This window comes from Trichechus manatus, unplaced genomic scaffold, assembly GCF_000243295.1.
Source record: "Trichechus manatus latirostris isolate Lorelei unplaced genomic scaffold, TriManLat1.0 scaffold00081, whole genome shotgun sequence".
Lineage (NCBI taxonomy): Eukaryota > Metazoa > Chordata > Mammalia > Sirenia > Trichechidae > Trichechus > Trichechus manatus.
In genome coordinates, this window is record NW_004444017.1 from 9,446,998 (window position 1) to 9,467,037 (window position 20,040).

A 20,040-nucleotide genomic window follows, 5' to 3' on the forward strand; every position below is an offset into this window, starting at 1 on the left:
ATTGTTAGGATCAAGGCAGACAATGTATAAGAACGTGCATTGAAGAGCTAAAAGCGCTGGGCAAATGTCAGGTGTCATTCCAACTCCTGTGTCTGTCACAGTGGCAGTAGGTGCACCGCTCTCTGACCTGTGAGGCACCTAGTAAGTGCTTAGTGAATGGAGAATTGATACTTCTCTGTCCTTCCCTGGGGAGTCTTGTTCGTGCTCCACCATTTTCATTTTGACAGACTTCTTGGCCTCGCTATGAAAGAGAATAAAACAAGAGCTGTTTCAAGAGCTAGCATACCTCAATTATTCAGTCCATTTTCTTTTTCTTTTTTCTTCAGTGAAATAGCAGAAAACCTAGACATAGGTTATAAACCAGCATAACTAAGCAATGAAATTAGGAAATTATGCACTTGCCTTGCAAATCCAGAACCACATGATGAAAATGATCTGATTTCTATAGAAGAAAACGCAATCAAACTGACAGGCTTCTTTTTCTATTCCAAAAAGCTCTTAGTTTTGGTGTGTTTATGATCAACAGTGGGGTTACTAAAATCAAGGACATGTTCTTATCACTGAGGCCTTCACAGAGGATGGTACCTGACAATCCTTCATCTGTACTGTTCCTTGGGGGCACTGTCAAAATGGACCGCTGTCTCTCTCCCCAGGTGGCATCCCTGTGTTCTTGTGCGGGACAAGATCAGTATGTGGGGAGTTACTCTTGTTGACCAACCTTTAGTAGGCAAAGTAAGAGTACAATTGGGTAAAAAAAATAGGCCAGAAAAGAGGGAACTTGGATAACTTGCAAATTGGGCAAACCTCCTCTTGTAGTTCACTTCAGTTCCTCATCTCTTAGTTAAATTCTCATAAGAAAAAATATATTTTAATTCTTTGAATTTTTCTTACAGCAACAAAAGAAAAGATAGTGGTCTCAATAAACATATATAAAGGTTTCCATGTAGGAAAGATTTATTAAGGTCTATCTGAATGGTAATTACGCTGTTTTGATCAAGATCAAGTTCTCTACCTACTACCTCTGCCTTTAAACTCCACATTAAACAAGGGCTTCCTGTCAACCACATTTTTACTTATCGCTGGGTCTTGCCCTCCAGGCCATGGCGGGCTGGACGAGAGAGTGCCTGCCAAGTCAATAAATGAGAGCAGAGGCTGTGGGCAGCTGGTCAAGTCCAAAAAGAATGGTGGATGCTTGTTTGTGCTGCCAAGGTGGAGACCAAATGAAGCTGGCCCGGGCATTGACCTGGAAGGAGAGAAGGGAAGGTGATGTGGGAGAGAAGGGAGGTCAGTAGCAAGACAGGCTACAAAGGCAGGAGCAAGTGAGGTCACGGGGTTTGGGCCTAACGCTGAGCCTGTGGGTCATCTGATGGGTGCTCCTTGCAAAAGGGCCCACCATGCCTTGTCTGGTCCCAAACTGCTCTTTACAGAGCTAGATGGGGCCATTTACTTCTGGAACAGACAGTGCAGTTTTGGACTTCCATTAGCAATCTGTAACCCAAACATAAAAGAATCATTTATATTTCTCACAATTAGAAATATTATAAAGGAAAGCTATGTTATGTTTGGAACAGAAATAAGATTTTTTCCTCCAGCTATTAGAATGAAGAATGGTGTTTTAGAATACCATCTTACCTTTATATAATTCTTTATGGTTGAGACTATATATAGCTATGTCATTTGATCCTTACAAAAACTCAGTGAATTAAGTGAGATGGATTTTCATATTCCCGTCCTACAGTAGAAGGAATCTCAGGGTTGAAGAGGTTAAGTGACTCTAGAGGTAGAGGTCCCAAGGCTAGTGTGTGAGGGAACCAAGCATAGACTTGGTTCCTATGAGTCCTAATCCTGCTCTCTCCAGTGCATCAGGGAGCTTTTTCAGCATAATTGGGGACGACCCATTTTTGATGGGTAAATTTTCCAGATAAACAAAGCAGACTCTTACATTTTAGCAACAGGTCTTTACATTTTAACTGTTGCCTTTTTATAGTAAAGTTTCTAAAACATATAATTTCAGATACCTTTATATATAAATAGAAGTACTTTTTAGGGTTTATTTCTGAGAATCATTGTTAGGATAATCAAGTACCTCAGATGAGGATACTACGGAAAATTGGGGAATTGACTTCTAAATATATTCCTGATGTCAGTGTGCTTTTTTGGAGCATTTGCTTCTCTCTCATAAAAATTTTATCCTTCTCTGAATGGAGACAACACACACACACACACACACACACACGCACACACACACAATGTGCCTGTAGCGTGGAGTCGCTGAGGGCTAGCCAGGTGGCTGTTTGCCCCTTCAAACCTTCCATCTTCTGACTCCACTGATTCACTTCTGCCTTCAGGGCACTCTCTGTTCACTGGACTGTGGCCCTCAAATCTTTGCATTTTTAGCCTCCTTGTCACTGTGTCCTCTGTCTTCCTTCTAGGATTTTGTGTTTCTTTCTTTCTTGATTCTTCTCCCCACGTCAACAGCACACTTATCTATTGTAGGCTCACTGACTGGCCTTTTAAAGCCACTGCTAACTGGTCATAATTTTTCTTACCTTCAGGTCAACCAGACAGTCAACCGCAGCATGGCATTAAGATGTATATAGGAGTAAATCTATTTATTATTGCCTGGAGTTTCTTTGCCCATGTGGATATGTATTTTCTTTCTTTATTTTCATCTTATACAATATTTTGGATGTGTACCTTTATTTCATTATAACTAAGTTTGTAATTATACATTTATCTGAGTGTATAACCATAAATGTTATGAGGGTTAGGACTGTGTCTTTTTGCTTGTGGTTGGGTCTTTAGTACCCAGAAGAGTTCCAAATGGCTAGCATGTACTCAGTAAGTGTTTGTTGAATAAAGGAATGATTGAATAAATGATATTTGGAGATGTTAGAAGTCTAATCTTTAAATAACTGAAGGCTTACTGAACAAATATTATTGATTCTAAAAATAAATGAAGGCTCTTTTAACTTTTCTAATAAAATACATATGTTTTTCTTATTTTTAGAGTTATTTCAATCCATGAGAAATTATCTAATCTTGCACAAATAGCTGCAATATCATTACCAGGAGTTCCTGAGATTACTTCAAATGAAAGCATTACTGAAATAGAGGAAATAGAAGAGCAGTCAATTGATAAAGAAATGGAAGTAAGTTATTAAATAATGGAAAATTACCTTGATATTGTAGGATGAATGGCATTATATATAACTATCTAAATTTTTTGTTGTTGTCATTATTGTTGTTAGGTGCTGTCGAGTCGGTTCCAACTGATAGCGACCCTGTGTAAAACAGAACGAAACACTGTCCAGTGCTGCACCATGCTAACAGTTGTTGTTATGCTTGAGTCCATTGTTGCAGCCACTGTGTCAATCCATCTCATTGAGGGTCTTCCTCTTTTTCACTGACCCCTCTACTTTACCAAGCATGATGCCCTTCTCCAGGGACTGATCCCTCCTGATAATATGTCCAAAGTATGCTTCTAAGTAGCATTCTGGCTGTACTTCTTCCAAGACAGATTTGTTCATTGTTTTGGCAGTCCATGGTATATTCTTTGCCAACACCATAGTTCAAAAGTGTCAATTCTTCTTCGGTCTTCTTATTCATTGCCCACCTTTCATATGCACCCGAGGTGACTGAAAACACCATGGCTTGGGTCAGGCACATCTCAGTCTTCAAGGTGACGTCTTTGCTTTTGAACACTTTGAAGAGGTCTTTTGCAGCAGGTTTGCCCAGTGCAATGCATCATTTCATTTCTTGACTGCTGCTTCCCTGGGGGTTGATTGTGCATCCAAGTAAAATGAAATCCTTGACAATTTCAATCTTTTCTCCATCTATCATGATGTTGCTTATTGGTCCAGCTGTGAGGATTTTTCTTTTTTTTATGTTGAGGTATAATCCATACTGAAGGATGTAGTCTTCGATCTTCAGCAGTAAGTTCTTCAAGTTCTCTTCACTTTCAGCAAGCAAGGTTGTGTCATCAGCATAATGCAGGTTGTTAATGAGTCTTCCTCCAATCCTGATACCTTGTTCTTCTTCATACAGTCCAGCTTCTCAGATTGTATGCTCAGCATATAGAATGAATAGGTATGGTAAAAGGATGCAACCCTGACACACACCTTAAACCATGAAGTATCCCCTTGTTCTGTTCAAACAAGTGCCTCTTGGTTTATGTAAGGTTCCGCATGAGCACACTTAAGTGTTCTGGAATTCCCATTGTTCGAAATATTATCCGTAATTTTTATGATTCTTGCAGTCGAATGCCTTTGCATAGTCAATAAAACACAGGTAAAATCTTTCTGGTATTCTCTGCTTTCAGCTAGGATCCGTCTGACATCAACAATGATATCCCTTGTTCCACATCCTCTTCTGAATCTGGCTTGAATTTCAGGCAGTGCCCTGTCAATGTACTGCTACAACTGTTTTTGAATGATCTTTAGCAAAATTTTGCTTGTGATATTAATGATATTGTTCGATGATTTCTGCATTCAATTGGAACACCTTTCTTTGGAATAAGCATAAATATGGATCCCTTCCAGTTGATTGGCCAGGTAGCTGTCTTCCAAATTTCTTGGCATAGACAAGTGAGCACTTCAGCGCTGCCTCAGTTTGTTGAAACATCTCAACTGGTATTCCGTCAATTCCTGGAACCTTGTTTCTCACCAGTGCCTTCAGTGCAGCTTGGACTTCTTTCTTTAGTACCATCGCTTCTTGATCATATGCTGCCTCCAGAAATGGTTAAACATCAACCAGTTCTTTTTGGTACAGCAACTGTGTATTCCTTCCATCTTCTTTTGGTGCTTCCTGTGTTGTTTAATATGTTCTCTGTAGAATCCTTCACTGTTGCAACTCGAAGCTTGAATTTTTTCTTCAGTTCTTTCATCTTGAGAAATACTGAGGATATTCTTCCCTTTTGGTTTTCTAACTCCAGATCTTTACACATTTCATTGTAATACTTTATGTTGTCTTCTCGAGCCACCCTTTGAAATCTGTTCAACTCTTTTACTTCACCATTTCTTCCCTTAGTTTTAGCTACTCGACATTCAAGAGCAAGTTTCAGAGTCTCTTTTGACATTCATTTTGGTTTTTATTTCTTTGTCAGTAGTCACATGAGATCTTTCATATGATCATCCATAAATTTTTACCCACGTGTTCCTAATTCTCAAATTATTTCTTGATTCTATTTTTTTTTTCCTGGAGCCTCCCATCCTCCTGTTCCTGTTGATGACTGGTTGCTCTCTGTGCCTACTGCACAACTATAATTCTAGACCCCCTGCCCCTTTGCTGTTTTCCTAGTTGAATTCCCAGCTACTTGGATCTAATCCACTGTTTTACTTCCCTGAAAGCTTTTAGGTTCTGTTCTTTATTTTTGTTCTGGTATATCTTTTTTTTCTTGGGTTAACATTTGATTGATTAGCAATAACAAGACATTTTTAATTTTTAAAGGATTTCATTGGTATGGCTTTTTTTGTTTTCTCGTCTACCTCATCTGTGCACTTTTATCATATGAAGTGTCGAAGTTGGCAATCTCCTGATTGTCAGATTGTACCTGTTGGAATTACAGTCTGAATTTATCAGTAGGGTGAATGAATACATTTTTCATTACTGTGAAAGCAATGAGTCAGCTTGTTGAGGATCTAGCAGCCGAGTACAGTTAGCCTTTGCAGAGTGCCATTTTTCAGCATTTACATCTCCTGTGCTGTGTGCTTGGATGTCTTAGATATCGTAGATGTCATAGAATTTTGGTTGCACATCCTTTTCAGTATCCTCAGATATTACAACATGAATTACCACCAGATGTTTAATTATGTTTAATTATACCCGTTGCCGTCGAGTCGACTCCGACTCATAACGACCCTATAGGACAGAGTAGAACTGCCCTATAGGGTTTCCAAGGAATAGCTGGTGAATTTGAATTGCTGACCTTGTGGTTAGCAGCCGAGCTCTTAACCACTGCACCACCAGGGCACGTCGTTTAGTTACACACACACACACACACACACACACACACACACACACACACGCGCATACATATATAAACCCATTGCCGTGGAGTCAATTCCAACTCATAGCAGCCCTGTAGGAGAGAGTATCCATAGGGTTTCCAGGCTGTAATCTTTATGGAAGCAGACTGCCACATCTTTCTCCTGCAGAGCGGCTGGTAGATTCGAACTGTCTACCTTTTGATTAGCAGCCAAAACGCTTAATTACTGCACTGCCAGAGCCCCTCATATACGTGTGTGTGTGTGTGTGTGTGTGTGTATGTGTGTATACATATAATTTCTTTTCATAATGTGCACGATTATCCTTTCATGTCTGTTCTCACAGAGAACTTGGCGCTCTTTTCATTTTTAGCGTTTCTTTTCTAGATCAAATACAATCACAGTTTTTCAGTCACAGTCTATACTTATCAAATTGCTGTCTTTGAGCCACAGTCCAGATGTTCTTTGCTGAAATTGTCCCTAAGACCGCTGCTATGTAGTTTATATGTGGAAAAGGATTATTTTCTCCTGAATCCATTTCTTTACAGCTTAGATTGTCTGAAGCAGGATAGTGAGCATCCATGAGAGTAAGGATTCTAGATTGTGCTCTGTCACTCAGCTTTACTACCTAGGGTTAGTCATTTCGTGTTTCCTGGGACTCCTCTTCCTCTCATCTCTAAAATAAATGATCCTTTCACTCAAATACTGCTCTGAGATGGGGAGATGAGTCCCTGGGTTGGAGTAAGAGTCAGCAGAATTTCCCTGAGACTCAGCTGCAGGTTCAAATATATCCAAAGTCTGAGCCAGGAGGTTGACTGCAAATATAAATAAATCTGGAATAAATGTGGGTTTGTGAGGGGTGGTGCTTGAATAGAAACAGTGAGAAATCACTTTGCCTTAATCAAGGTTTGTGGCTTGCTTTAATGGCCTGGCTGGAGTGGTATGTGTGGATGGGTCAACCCTTGAGTAGAGCAAACTCCTTTTACTCCTGGCATTCTCCTCTACATTTTTAGATTATCCTCTAACTTAGAAAGTGTTTCTTCAACTTTAAAATAGGCAATTTTTATATATGTTCCAGTTTTGTTCATTCTGTATATGAAAGGACATCACCAAATGGAAGACAAACAAATATTGGTTTAGGTGAGTTGGCAAGCAAATTAGTTCATGGCATTTGAAAGTTGAGAAAGGGAAGTAACATAATTTTTTCTTCTTTCTGTAATACTAACCAGTGCTTTAAAATTAAAAAAAAAAATTTAAAAAGCTGGATTCTGAGTTATATCAAATAAATCCCAATGACTAAATGTGCCAGTTTGTTGTCATGACAACCTTCATTTGAGCTAATTAGAAGTTAACTAGGACACTTGAAGAGATCGATTCTGGCCTGGAATTGGACAGGATTTCATAAACTCTCTAATGTATTTATTTCGACAACAGTACAGCTTTTTGATAGGTGATTGAATATAAGGGTCCAGAAAATGTGCCTTGGGTTGATATGGGGAGATAGTGAATTATGTTATCTTTCTCACTCCCTTTTTTCTTTTTTTTTTTTTCTTCTTTCAACATCCCTAAAGTATAAAATAAGCCAAGAACCTCAGAAAACAGATATTAATTTAAGATGTATTGTGAGGGCTACAGAACAGATGTTCCAATCATTTTTGGCTTGAAAACCTAGTATGGCTTCTTTTAAAATGAGTAACACTGGCTCAGAATGGCTGAGTTATTTTAACCTGTCATTCACTGCTTATGGGGTATGTTCAGAACATATCAGGTGAGTTAAAGCATATGAAAGATACAAACCATTCCAATTTTAAGACACAAACACCTTATTTAGAATGATAGCATACTGATATGAAAAGTTTTAAATATGTTTATCAAGTCACCTAAGGTTAATTCAGCAAATATGTCTGTATTATATAAGGCAATTAACCACTGTGTCTTAGTCATCTAGTGCTGGTCTAACAGAAATACCATGAGTGGATGGCTTTAACAAAGAAAAATTTATTCTCTCATAGTCTAGTAGGCTACAAGTCCAAATTCAGGGTGTCAGCTCCAGGGAAATGCTTTCTCTTCTCTCAGCTCTGGAGGAAGGTCCTTGTCATCAGTCTTCCCTTGGTCTGGGAGCATCTCAGCACAGGAGCCTCAAGGTCCAAAGGACGTGCTCTGCTCCCAGCACTACTTTCTTGGTGGTATGAGGTTCCCATGTGTCTCTGTTTGCTTCTCTCTTTTATATCTCAAACGAGATTGGATTAAGACACAATCCAATCTTGTATATACCTCATCAGTATAACCTCATTATAGTGATAGAGTTTACAACACATAAGGAGATCACATATAACCTCATCATAGTGATAGAGTTCAGAACACATAAGGAGATCACATATAACCTCATCATAGTGATAGAGTTTACAACATGTAAGGAAATCACATCAGATTACACAATCATACAATACTGGGAGTCATGACCTAGCCAAGTTGATGGATATTTTGGGGGAACACAATTCAATCCATGACACACTGCAACGCCAGGGCTCCAGTGTATAGTCACCATGCTCCAAATACCAAAGTACTATGAAAACACACAGCAAAATACAATTTGAGATTAGGATCAATTAACAAATGATTTTGGGGGAGCTACTATGTGCTTTAAGGATTTCATTTTACTTGGATCCGCAATCAACACCCATGGAAGCAGCAGACAGGAAGTCAGACAACACATTGCATTGGGCAAATCTGCTGCAAAAGACCTATTTCAAGTGTTAAAAAGCAAAGATGTCACCTTAAGGTCTAAGGTGCATCTGACCCAAGCCCTGGGATTTTCAGTCACCTCATATGCATGTGAAAGTTGGACAGTGAATAAGGAAGGCCAAAGAAGAATTGACGCCTTTGAGTTGCTCCTTAGAAGTGAGGATGGCAAGACTTTGTCTCATATACTTTGGACAAGTTATCAAGAGGGACCAGTCCCTGGAGAGGGACCAGTCCCTGGAGAGGGACATCCTGCTTGGTAAAGTAGAGGGTCAGCGAAAAAGAGGAAGACTCTCAATGAGACGGATTGACACAGTGGCTGCAACAATGGGCTCAAGAGTAACAACGATCATGAGGATGGTGCAGGACTGGGCAGTATTTTGTTCTGTTGTACATAGGGTCACTATGAGTCAGAACCAACTTGACAGCACCTAACAACAACAACTATGTGCAGCAATTTCCCAGGTTTGGGGAGGTGGGGACACACAGAAATCAATATAACTGGGTCCCTCTCGTGGAAGAGCTTAACCATTGTATAAATATGGCCTAAATACCTAGATGCCATTCATAATGAGCCCAGGCACCTGGAAGCCATCTCTAGCAAAGTGTGGCATTCAAAGAAACATCAATCTGAAACTCAAAACTATTAAAAATAATCTAAATCTTTACAGAATCTCTCATAGGTTTCTGTAAGAAATCCAGGAGGAATCCTTTCATAATACTCAGCATAACTTCTTTTAAATCTTCTTTTGCCCAAGTGTCTTGCTCTTGGTATCTCTCTGACAGCCACAGCAGCTCTCCAACATCTGCCTCATTTGACTTCATCTCCTAAATGAAACTTTCCATCCAACTCAGTCTGCACAGTGTTTTGTTTCTTCTCCCCCTCCTGCTCTGGCTCAGTTCTTTATTATGTAGTTGAACTTAGCCTCTCTGACTTCTTTAAGTTTTTTTCTACTGTCTCCATTACAAGCATACCTTGTTTTATTGTACTTTGTTTGATTGCACTTTGTAGATACTGCGTTTTTTACAAATTGAAGGTTTGTGGCAACCCTTCATCAAGCAAGTCTGTCGGCGCCATTTTTCCAACAACGTGCTTACTTCATGTCTCTGTGTCACATTTTGGTAATTTTCCCAATATTTCAAACTTTATCATTATTGTTATATCTGTTATGATTATCTGTGATCAGTGATCTTTGATGTTACTATTGTAATTGTTTTGGGGCGCCATGAACAGTGCCCATATAAGATGGCAAACTTAATCGATAAATGATGTTTTCTGTCTGTTCCACCAGCCAGCCGTTCCCCTGACTCTCTCCCGCTCCTCAGGCCTCCCTATCCCCTGAGACATGACAATATTGAAATTAGACCAATTAATAGTCCTACAGTGGCCTCTAAGTGTTCAAGAGAAAGGAAGAGTTGCATGTCTCTCACTTTAAATCAAAAGCTAGAAATGATTAAGCTTAGTGAGGAAGGCATGTCAGAAGCCAAGACAGGCCAAAAGCTAGGCCTCTTGCACCAAACAGTTAGCCATGTTGTGAATGTGCAAAGGAAAAGGCTTAAAGGAAATTAAAAGTGCTACTCCAGTGAACACACGAATGATAAGAAAGCGCAACAGCCTTATTGTTGATATGGAGAAAGTTTTAGTGGTCTGGATAAAAGATCAAACTAGCCACAACATTCTCTTAAGCCAAAGCCTAATCCAGAGCAAGCCCCTAACGTTCTTCAATTCTATGAAGGCTGAGAGAGGAGAGGAAGCTGCAGAAGAAAATTTGAAGCTATCAGAGGTTGGTTCATGAGATTAAGGAAAGAAGCCATCTCCATAACATCAAAGTGGAAGGTGAATAGCAAGTGCTGATGTAGAAGCTCCAGCAAGTTATCCAGAAGATCTAGCTAAGAGAATTGATGAAGGTGGTGACACTAAACAACAGATTTTCAGTGTAGACGAAACAGCCTTATACTAGAAGAAGGTGCCATCTAGGGCTTTTCATAGCTAGAGAGGAGAAGTCAATACCTGGCTTCAAGGCTTCAAAGAACAACCTGTCTCTCTTGTTAGGAACTAATGTAGCTGGTAACTTTAAATTAAAGCCAATGCTCATTTACCATTCTGAAAATCCTAGGACCCTTAAGAATTATGCTAAATCTACTCTGCCTGGGCTCTATAAATGGAACAACAAAGCCTGGATGACAGCACATCTGTTTACAACATGGTTTACTGAATATTTTAAGCCCACTATTGAGACTTACTGCTAAGAAAAAAAGATTTCTTTCAAAATATTACTGCTCATTGACAGTGTATCTGGCCACCCAAGAGCTCTGATGGAGATGTACAAGGAGATTAATGTTGTTTTCATGCTTGCTAACAAAACATCCATTCTTCAGCCCATGGATCAAGGAAAAATTTCGACTTTCAAGTCTTACTATTTAAAAAATACATTTTGTAAGGCTATAGCTGCCATAGGTAGTGATTCCTCTGATGGATCTGGGCAAAGTAAATTGAAAACCCTCTGGAAAGGATTCACCATTCTAGATGCCATTAAGAACATTTGTGATCCATCAGAGGAGGTCGAACTATCAACATTAACAGGAGTTTGGAAGAAGTTGATTGCAACCCTCATGGATGACTTTGTGGGGTTCTAGATTTCAGTGGAGGAAGTAAATGGAGGTGAGGCAGAAATAGCAAGAGAACTAGAATTAGAAGTGGAGCCTGAAGATGTGACTGAATTGCTGCAATCTCATGATAAAACTTTAACGGATAAAGAGTTGCTTCATATGGATGAGCAAAGAAAGTAGTTTCTTGAGATGGAATCTACTGGTGATTTAGAATATTAGGAATAAAGAATTTAGAATAAAGGATTTAGAGTATTTCATAAACTTAGTTGATAAAGCAGTGGCAGGGTTTGAGAGGATTGACTTCAACTTTGAAAGAAGTTCTCCTGTGGGTAAAATACTATCAAACAGCATCGCATGCTACAGAGAAATCTTTTATGAAAGGAAGAGTCAATCAATGCGGCAAACTTCATTGTTGTCTTATTTTAGGAAATTGCCACAGCCACGCAAGCCTTTAGCAGCCACCATCCTGATCAGTCAGCAGCCATCAACATCAAGGCAAGAACCTCCACCAGCAAAAAGATTATGACTTGCTGTAGGCTCAGAAGATGGTTAGCATTTTTTAACAATAAAGTATTTTTTAATTAAGGTTATGTTCATTGGAAGCAGCAGAAAAGAAATCCAATAACGTATTGCATTGGGCAAAATCTGCTGCAAAACACCTCTTTAAAGTGTTCAAAAGCAAGATGTCACTTTGAGGACTAAGGTGCACCTGACCCAAGCCATGATATTTTCAGTCACCTCATATGCATGTGAAAGCTAGGCAATGAATAAGGAAGACAGAAGAAGAATTGACGCCTTTGAATTACGGTGTTGGTAGAAGATATTGAATATACCATGGACTGCCAGAAGAACAAACAAGTGTGTCTTGGAAGAAGTACAACCAGAACGCTCCTTGGAAGCAAGGATGGCAAGATTTCATCTCACGTACTTTGGACATGTTATCAGAAGGAATCAATCCCTGGAAAAGAGCATCATGCTTGGTAAGGTAGAGGGTCAGTGAAAAAGAAAAAGACCCTCCACGAGATGGATTGACACAGTGACTGCAACAGTGGGCTCAAGCATAGTAACGATTGTGAGGATGGTGCAGGACTGGGAAGTATTTCATTCGGTTGTACGGAGGGTTGCTATGAGTTGGAACCAACTTGACAGCACCTAACAACAACAACAACATTGTTTTTTAGACATAATGCTGTTGTGCTCTAAAATAGACTACAGTGTAGTGTGAACATAACTTTTATATGCACTGGGAAAAAAAAAATTCATGTGACTCACTTTATTGTGGTGGTCTGCCACAATATCCCTGAGGTATGCCTGTATCTGAATTCTGTGATATACAGGAGGGTAAGGCTGCTGAAATCTTTCCTTCTCAGTACTGGAAGATATTGATGCAAGCTATACTAATTTATTATTTTTTAAATCTTATTCACATAGATGTGTGTGTGTGTGTGTGTGTGTGTGTGTGTGTGTGTGTGTTGAAAGAGAAAGAGAATGTTCATCTGGACTTTGTACTTGTTTAAATAGCTTAGATAGTATTTTATAGCCCCTACAGACTGAAATCCATAAGGTGTTCATTGGCTAATTTTTGGAATAGATCACCAGACCTTTCTTCCTCATCTGTTTGTCTAGAAGCTCTGCTGAACCTGTCCACCTTGGGTGACCCTGCTGGATTTAAAATACCGGTGGCATAGATTTCAGCATCATAGTAACATGCAAGCCACCACAGTACAACAAACCGACAGATGGGTGGTGGTCTTTTCACTCGCCTCATATGTATGCAAAACTGAACAATGAAAAAAGAACACAAAAGATGAATTGATGTATTTGAATTATATGGACTGCCAGAACGAACAAGTCAGTCTTAGAAGAAATGCAGTTGGAATGCTTCTAAGCAGCAAGGATGGTAAAACTTTGTCTTGTTTACTTTGGATATACTATCAGGAAAGACCAGTCACTAGAGAAGGACATCATGGTTGGTAAAGTAGAGATTCAGCAAAAACAAGGAAAGGCCTCAATGAGATGAATTCACATAATAGCCTCAACAGTGGACTTTAACATATCAAAGATCATGGAGATGGCACAAGACCAGGAAACGTTTTACTCTGTTATACATAGGGTCGTCATGAGTTAGAGCCGACTCGACGACAACTAACAACAGTAGGCTGAAATAAAGGTCATTTTCCCTTACACCCCAAAATGCTCTGTGCCCTTACTATATTGTTTTTGCAATTATCTGTTTATGTGTCTCTTCCCTTCTCCTGACTGTGCATTGTTGTGCTCAGGAGTCCTATTCATCTTTATATCTCCAATAAACAGCTTAGTAACTGAAACGTAGTACCTCTTCAACAATTGTTTGTGAAACTACTAGTTAGAGACCTGGGGAGGCCACTTATTCCAGACTGAGGATACAGCAAGAGATGAGATATGAAGTTGTGGTACTGAATCTTATATTCAGGGGACAATGAGACATCTAGTGTGACAGGGTTACAGGGTAAATGTAGTAGGAGATGAGCCTGGAGAGATGGGTGGAATTAAGTCCTTCCTCCTCTCTGATACCACCACATTGTGTTACAAGAGTTTGTCTCTCCTATTCCTCCCACTACTCCATGATCTCCTTAATGATGCTCTTTGTGCATGGTTCAACTCTTATTACCACTTCACGGCAGATAGGAAGCATTCAATAGATGTTGCTGAACAAATACATAGTGGATGAATGGACTTTGCTCTATAGGAAAGGGCCATATGAAAACAAGGCTGGGTTTAGGGAATAGGAGGAGGTGAAGACAGCACCTGGAGGGGCATCTCATGATCCACCCTGCATTTTACTAATATAACCCTGGTGGCATATGAAGGAGGGATTAGGAAAGCAAGAGTCTGGAGGCTGGAAAACAATTTAGGAAACTTTGTCCATATTATAGATAAAGGTAATGAGCATTTCAACTAAGTTGAAGAATTGTCTTTATCTTTGAGGTAACACAAAAGGCCTTCTGTCGTAAAATCAACAGATGCTTCTTGTAATGGAGGATTGGCAAAGATTGAGCAAATGTCATTCCCACCCTACCCCTCCCATGCCAACTTGAGGACACCTCCAACAACTTTCAGACTGGGATTGATGAGCTCCTGTGCTTTCCCTGTCTTCAGTTCTGTGGTAGCAAGGTCATGTGTGCTACCTCACCAACACATCACAGAATAAGCCAATATCAGATGTGTGTATGTGGTTTGCCTCAAATAATGTCAGAGAAATAGAATGTTGTTGAGGCAGAATTTCCCGTTTGATAAATGTTGAGACAAACAATGGAAGGCATTTATAAGGTAACATTGCTCTCGTCATCTGTTATATGACGTGATTAATGATATAGACAGTGCCATTTTGCTTGATAGCTCTTGAGGAAATAATGACAGTAACTCATCAAGGCTATTATTGAAAATCTTTTACATATATATAAAGAAAATATACTTTAATCAGCCCTAAGAACTCAATTAGAAATAGATATAAATAGGAGGAATATAGAAATGAATGTGTGCTTCCTACTGTCTAGTAAAATAGCCCATGAGTCTAGAAAATTCATCATAAGAAGCTGGTATACCCTGATCAGTGCTGAGTATCGTATCTGCCCTCCATCCTTTCCAGTCCCAATGAAGCCAGCCTACTTCTGCCACCATCACTTCCTGCCGTAATGGTTGGAGTAGTCTCCTAGCAGATTTCTCTTCCTCTAGTCTCTTCCCACTCCAGTTCACCTTTAAACTATGGCCTTTTTAAAAATCTCTGATCATTATTCCCTCAATCCAGTGCCTTTCAATTTCCCACACAGTAAAGTCCAAATTCCTTACTTTTACATGACCTGTTATAAGTTTACTTCTTGAGCCATATTTCTCACCACAAGGGTCTCTCTTTCCTCCCCCATCACCACCAGACTTCATATACACGCCTGCAGGAAAGACCATATCATATTCCTTAATGTTCCTGGAATGAACCACCGCTGTTAGCTTATCTGATGGTTGGGATTGTGTGTCAACTTGGCTGGGCCATGATTCTCAGTGTTTTAATGTGATCACTCCCATGATTGAATATACTGTGAGTAGCCAATCAGATGAAAGGGAGTCTCCTTGGTGGGGGGTGTCCTGCATCTGAATATAAGCAGGCGTTCTGGCTTTTTCTCACTCTGGATCCTGCGGCTGCCTCCTGTCATCTCATCTCCAGTTCTTGGGACTTGAGCTGTCAGCTTATCTGCCAAACTTGGGATTCATCAATCTTCACAGCCTATGAGTGGAGCCCTGCTCCCTGGCCTGCTGATCTTGGGTTCGCCAGTCCCTGTAGCCACGTGAATCAGGAGAAACCTTGTGGTCTTGCCTGCTGATCTTGGAATGCACCAACCTTCAAAGCCTGTGAGCGGGAGCCCTGCTCTCCAACCTGCCGATCTTGGGCTCATCAGCTTCTGCGGCTGTGTGATTTGGGAGAGGCCTCTACCCTGATCCACGGACTTGGGACATTCTAGCCTCTACAATCACGTGATCTGTTTCCTTGATATAAATCTCTCTCTATACATGTATTTATACGCTTTACTGTTTTGCTTCTCTAAAGAACCCAGCCTAATACATGGTACCGAAAGTGGTTCTAGAGAAACAAAATTGTAAGGATGAGTCTTCTAAACTGGTTCTCAAGTCTGGTTAGTCTTAAAGATGTTGATGACTCTGCTTCCAGCAGTAAAGAGGCCACTGCTAGTCCATGGAATGAGGTGGCAATACAAATATGCAAAATATAACCACCAGTAGATCAGGTATTGGTGAAAGGCGAGGTTCAGGGTGAACACGTGTGTGATATCTTTCTACAGCTTTGTCAGAATGAGAAGTATAAGGAAGCTGGTTGGTTTGACCTACTTTCGCTAGACAAACTGGTGAAAGAAAGAGATGCACTCAGGGCTTCAGAATCAAATCTCAAGTGTGCGTACATGACCTCAAGGCTTCCACTTGTTCTTTGAAAGAAAGCCTTATTTTTTGTAGTAACAGAGCTGAAATTGCCGAAAACCAAACACAGAGTCTTATTGTAAGAGTGGCTACATTACAATGCCAGCTCAGTTGCCAACCTCAAGAGGTGTCTGAAGTTAAAGTAAGGTCATTGATTGCGAAGAGATGGGATCCTGAAACTTGGGATGGCGACATATGGGCAGATAATCAGGAAGCTGGGGACACTGAGCCCATAAATTCCATTGAATCACTCCTGCCAGCAGAACCAGTCCCATCTGAAGAGATTACTTCATGTTTGTCTGCTAAATCACCCTGCCCAGAAAAACCATTAGCCCCTCCACTCCCATCTGAGGAGATTAGCCGTAGCCCAGCTTCCTCTAAAGAGCCCTTGCCTGAGTCATTGCCTGGGGCATCGCCTGAGGCAGATGCTTTACAAGACAATGCTGAATGTTCTCAGAACAATTCCACACTACCGATTCTGGCTTCTGGACCTATAACTAGACTTAAGTCCCAGCGAGCTCCAAAAGGTGAAGTACAAAGTGTGACCCAGGAGGAGGTATGCTACACTCTAAAGGAACTACTTGAGTCTTCTAATATGTACAAACAGAAACCTGGAGAATATGTGTGGGAATGGCTATTAAGGGTGGGATAATGGTGTAAGGAGCATAAGGCTGGATCAGTCTGAGTTTATTGATATGGGTCCACTGATCACAGATTTTTCATTCAATGTTTCAGCTAGAGAAGTTAGGAAAGTATCTGATAGTTTATTTTGTTGAGTTGCTGAAGCATGGATTACGAGGTGGCCTACACTAAAGCAAGTTGAAGTACCAGACCTGCCTTGGTATACTGTAGAAGAAGGTATTCGAAGACTTAGGGAAATTGGCATTCTAGAGTGGATTTATCAAGTTAGACCCACAGACCCACACATGGAGTGCCCAGAGGACATACCTTTTACCATAACTGTGAGGAACAAATTTGTGACGGGAGCTCCAGTATCCTTGAAGACTGCTATAATTGCTATTTTATGTAAGTCAGATTTGACATTGGGAACTGCCCTAACTGAATTAAGACACCTAACTACAATGGGACTGATTGGACCCCGTGATAGTAGGGGCCAAGTGGCTGCATTCAATCAATAAAGACAGGTGGGTGTGGTGACAGTAATGGACAGAGGAGTCAAAGCAATAAGCAGAATAGTCTGACTCGTATGGACTTATGGTGTTGGCTACTTAGTCCTGGTGTCCCTAGGAGTGAAATAGATAGGAAATGTACTAAATATTTGATCTATACAAATGGATGAATTCTAGGTCAGGTAAACAGCAGTCTAACTTGAATCACCAGAATAGAGAGTCACAGTCCCTTAATCAATTCCCAGATTTGAGTGAGTTTAAAGACCCACAACCCCTTGAATGAAGGGGAGGCTGGGTCCCCTTGAGGAAGGACTCCAATACACTGCCAAAAAATTTTACTGTTATTCTTTCTCCCAGCCTTCCCCAAAGGGATCTACGGCCTTTTATGAGAGTGACTGTTCATTGGGGAAAAGGAAATAATCAGACTTTTCGGGGATTACTGGATACTGGTTCTGAACTGACACTAATTCCGGGAGACCCAAAACATCACTGTGGCCCACCAGGCAGAGTGGGGGCATGTGGAGGTCAGGTTATTAATGGAGTCTTGGCTCATGTCCGTCTCACAGTAGGTCCCCGAACCCATCCTGTAGTGATTTCCCCAGTTCCAGAATGCATAATTGGAATAGATATACTCAGCACCTGGCAGAACCCCCACACTGAATCCCTGACAAATAGAGTAAGGGCTGTTATGGTAGGAAAAGCAAAGTGGAAGCCATTAGAACTGCCCCTACCTAGGAAAATAGTAAACCAAAAGCAAGACCACATTCCTGGAGGGATTGCAGAGATTACTGCCACCATCAAGGACTTGAAGGATGCAGGGGTGGTGATTCCCACCACATCCCCATGCAACTCGCCTATTTGGCCTGTGCAAAAAACAGATGGATCTTGGAGAATGACAGTAGATTATTGAAAACTAAACCAATTACAGCTGCTGTTCCAGATGTAGTTTTAGTGCTTGAGCAAATTAATACATCTCCTGGTACCAGGTATGCAGCTATTGATCTGGCTAATATCTTTTTCTCCATACCAGTTTCAAAGGACCACCAGAAGCAGTCTGCCTTCAGCTGGCAAGGCCAACAGTACACCTTCACTTGCCTACCTCAGGGCTACATCAGCTTTCCAGCCCTATGTCATAATTTAGTCCACAAGGCCTTGATTGCCTTTCCCTTCCGCAAGACATCACACTGGTCCATTACATTGATGACATTACGCTGACTGGACCTAGTAAGGAAGAAGTGTCAATGACTCTGGACTTATTGGTAAAACATTTGTGAGCTAGAGGGTGGGAAATTAATCCCACAAAAATTCAAGCACCTTCTACTTCAGTGAAATTTGTAGGGGTCCAGTGGTGTGGGGCATGTCGAGACATTCCTTCTAAAATGAAGGATAGGTTATTGCATCTTGCTGCTCCCACAACTAAAAAGGAGGCACAACACCTAGTGGGCCTCTTTGGATTTTGGAGACAACATATTTCTCTTTGGATGTGCTACTCCGGCCTATTTATCAAGTGACTGGAAAACTGCTAGTTTTGAGTGGGGACCAGAACAAGAGAAGGCTCTGCAACAGGTTCAGCCTGCTGTGCAAGCTGCTCTGCCACTTGGGCCATATGATCCAGCTGATACAATGGTGCTTGAAATGTCAGTGGCAGATAGAGATGTTGTTTGGAGTCTTTGGCAGACCCCTATTGGTGAATCACAGCAAAGACCCTTAGAATTTTGGAGCAAAGCTCTGCCATCCTCTGCAGATAACTACTCTCCTTTCGAGAAACAACTTTTGGCTTGTTACTGGGCCTTAGTAGAGACTGAACGCTTAACCATGGGACACCAAGTCACCATGCAGCCTGAGCTGCCTATCATGAACTGGGTGTTGTCTGACCCACAGAGTCATAAAGTTGGATGTGCACAACAGCACTCTATGATTAAATTGAAGTGGTATATTCGAGATTGGGCCTGAGTAGGACCCGAAGGCACAAGTAAGTTGCATGAGGAAGTGACCCAAATGCCCATGGTCTCCACTCCTGTCATATTACTTTCCATCTCCCAGTCTGCACCTGTGGCCTCATAGGGAATTCATTATGATCAGTTGACTGAAGAAGAGAAAATTTGTGCCTGGTTACAGATGGTTCTGCCTGATATGTAGGCACCACTCGAAAGGGGACTGCACCAGCACTACATCCCCTTTCTGGGACCTCCCTGAAGGACAGTGGTGAAGGGAAATCCTCTCAATGGGCAGAACTTCAAGCAGTGAACCTGGTTGTTCACTTTGCCTGGAAGGAGAAATGGCCAGATGTGCAATTATATACTGATTCATGGGCTGTGGCCAATGGTTTGGCTGGATGGTCAGGGGCTTGGAAGGAACATGATTGGAAAATTGGAGACAAGGATTTATGGGGAAGACGTGTGAATGGGCCAAAGAAGTGACGATACTTGTGTCTCATGTGAATGCTCACCAAAGGGTGACCTTAGCAGAGGAGGATTTTAACAATCAAGTGGATAGGATGATGCGTTCCGTGGAAACCACTCATCCTCTTTCCCCAGCTACTCCCGTCATTGCTCAATGGGCTCATGAACAAAGTGGCCATGGTGGCAGGGATGGATGTTATGCATGGGCAC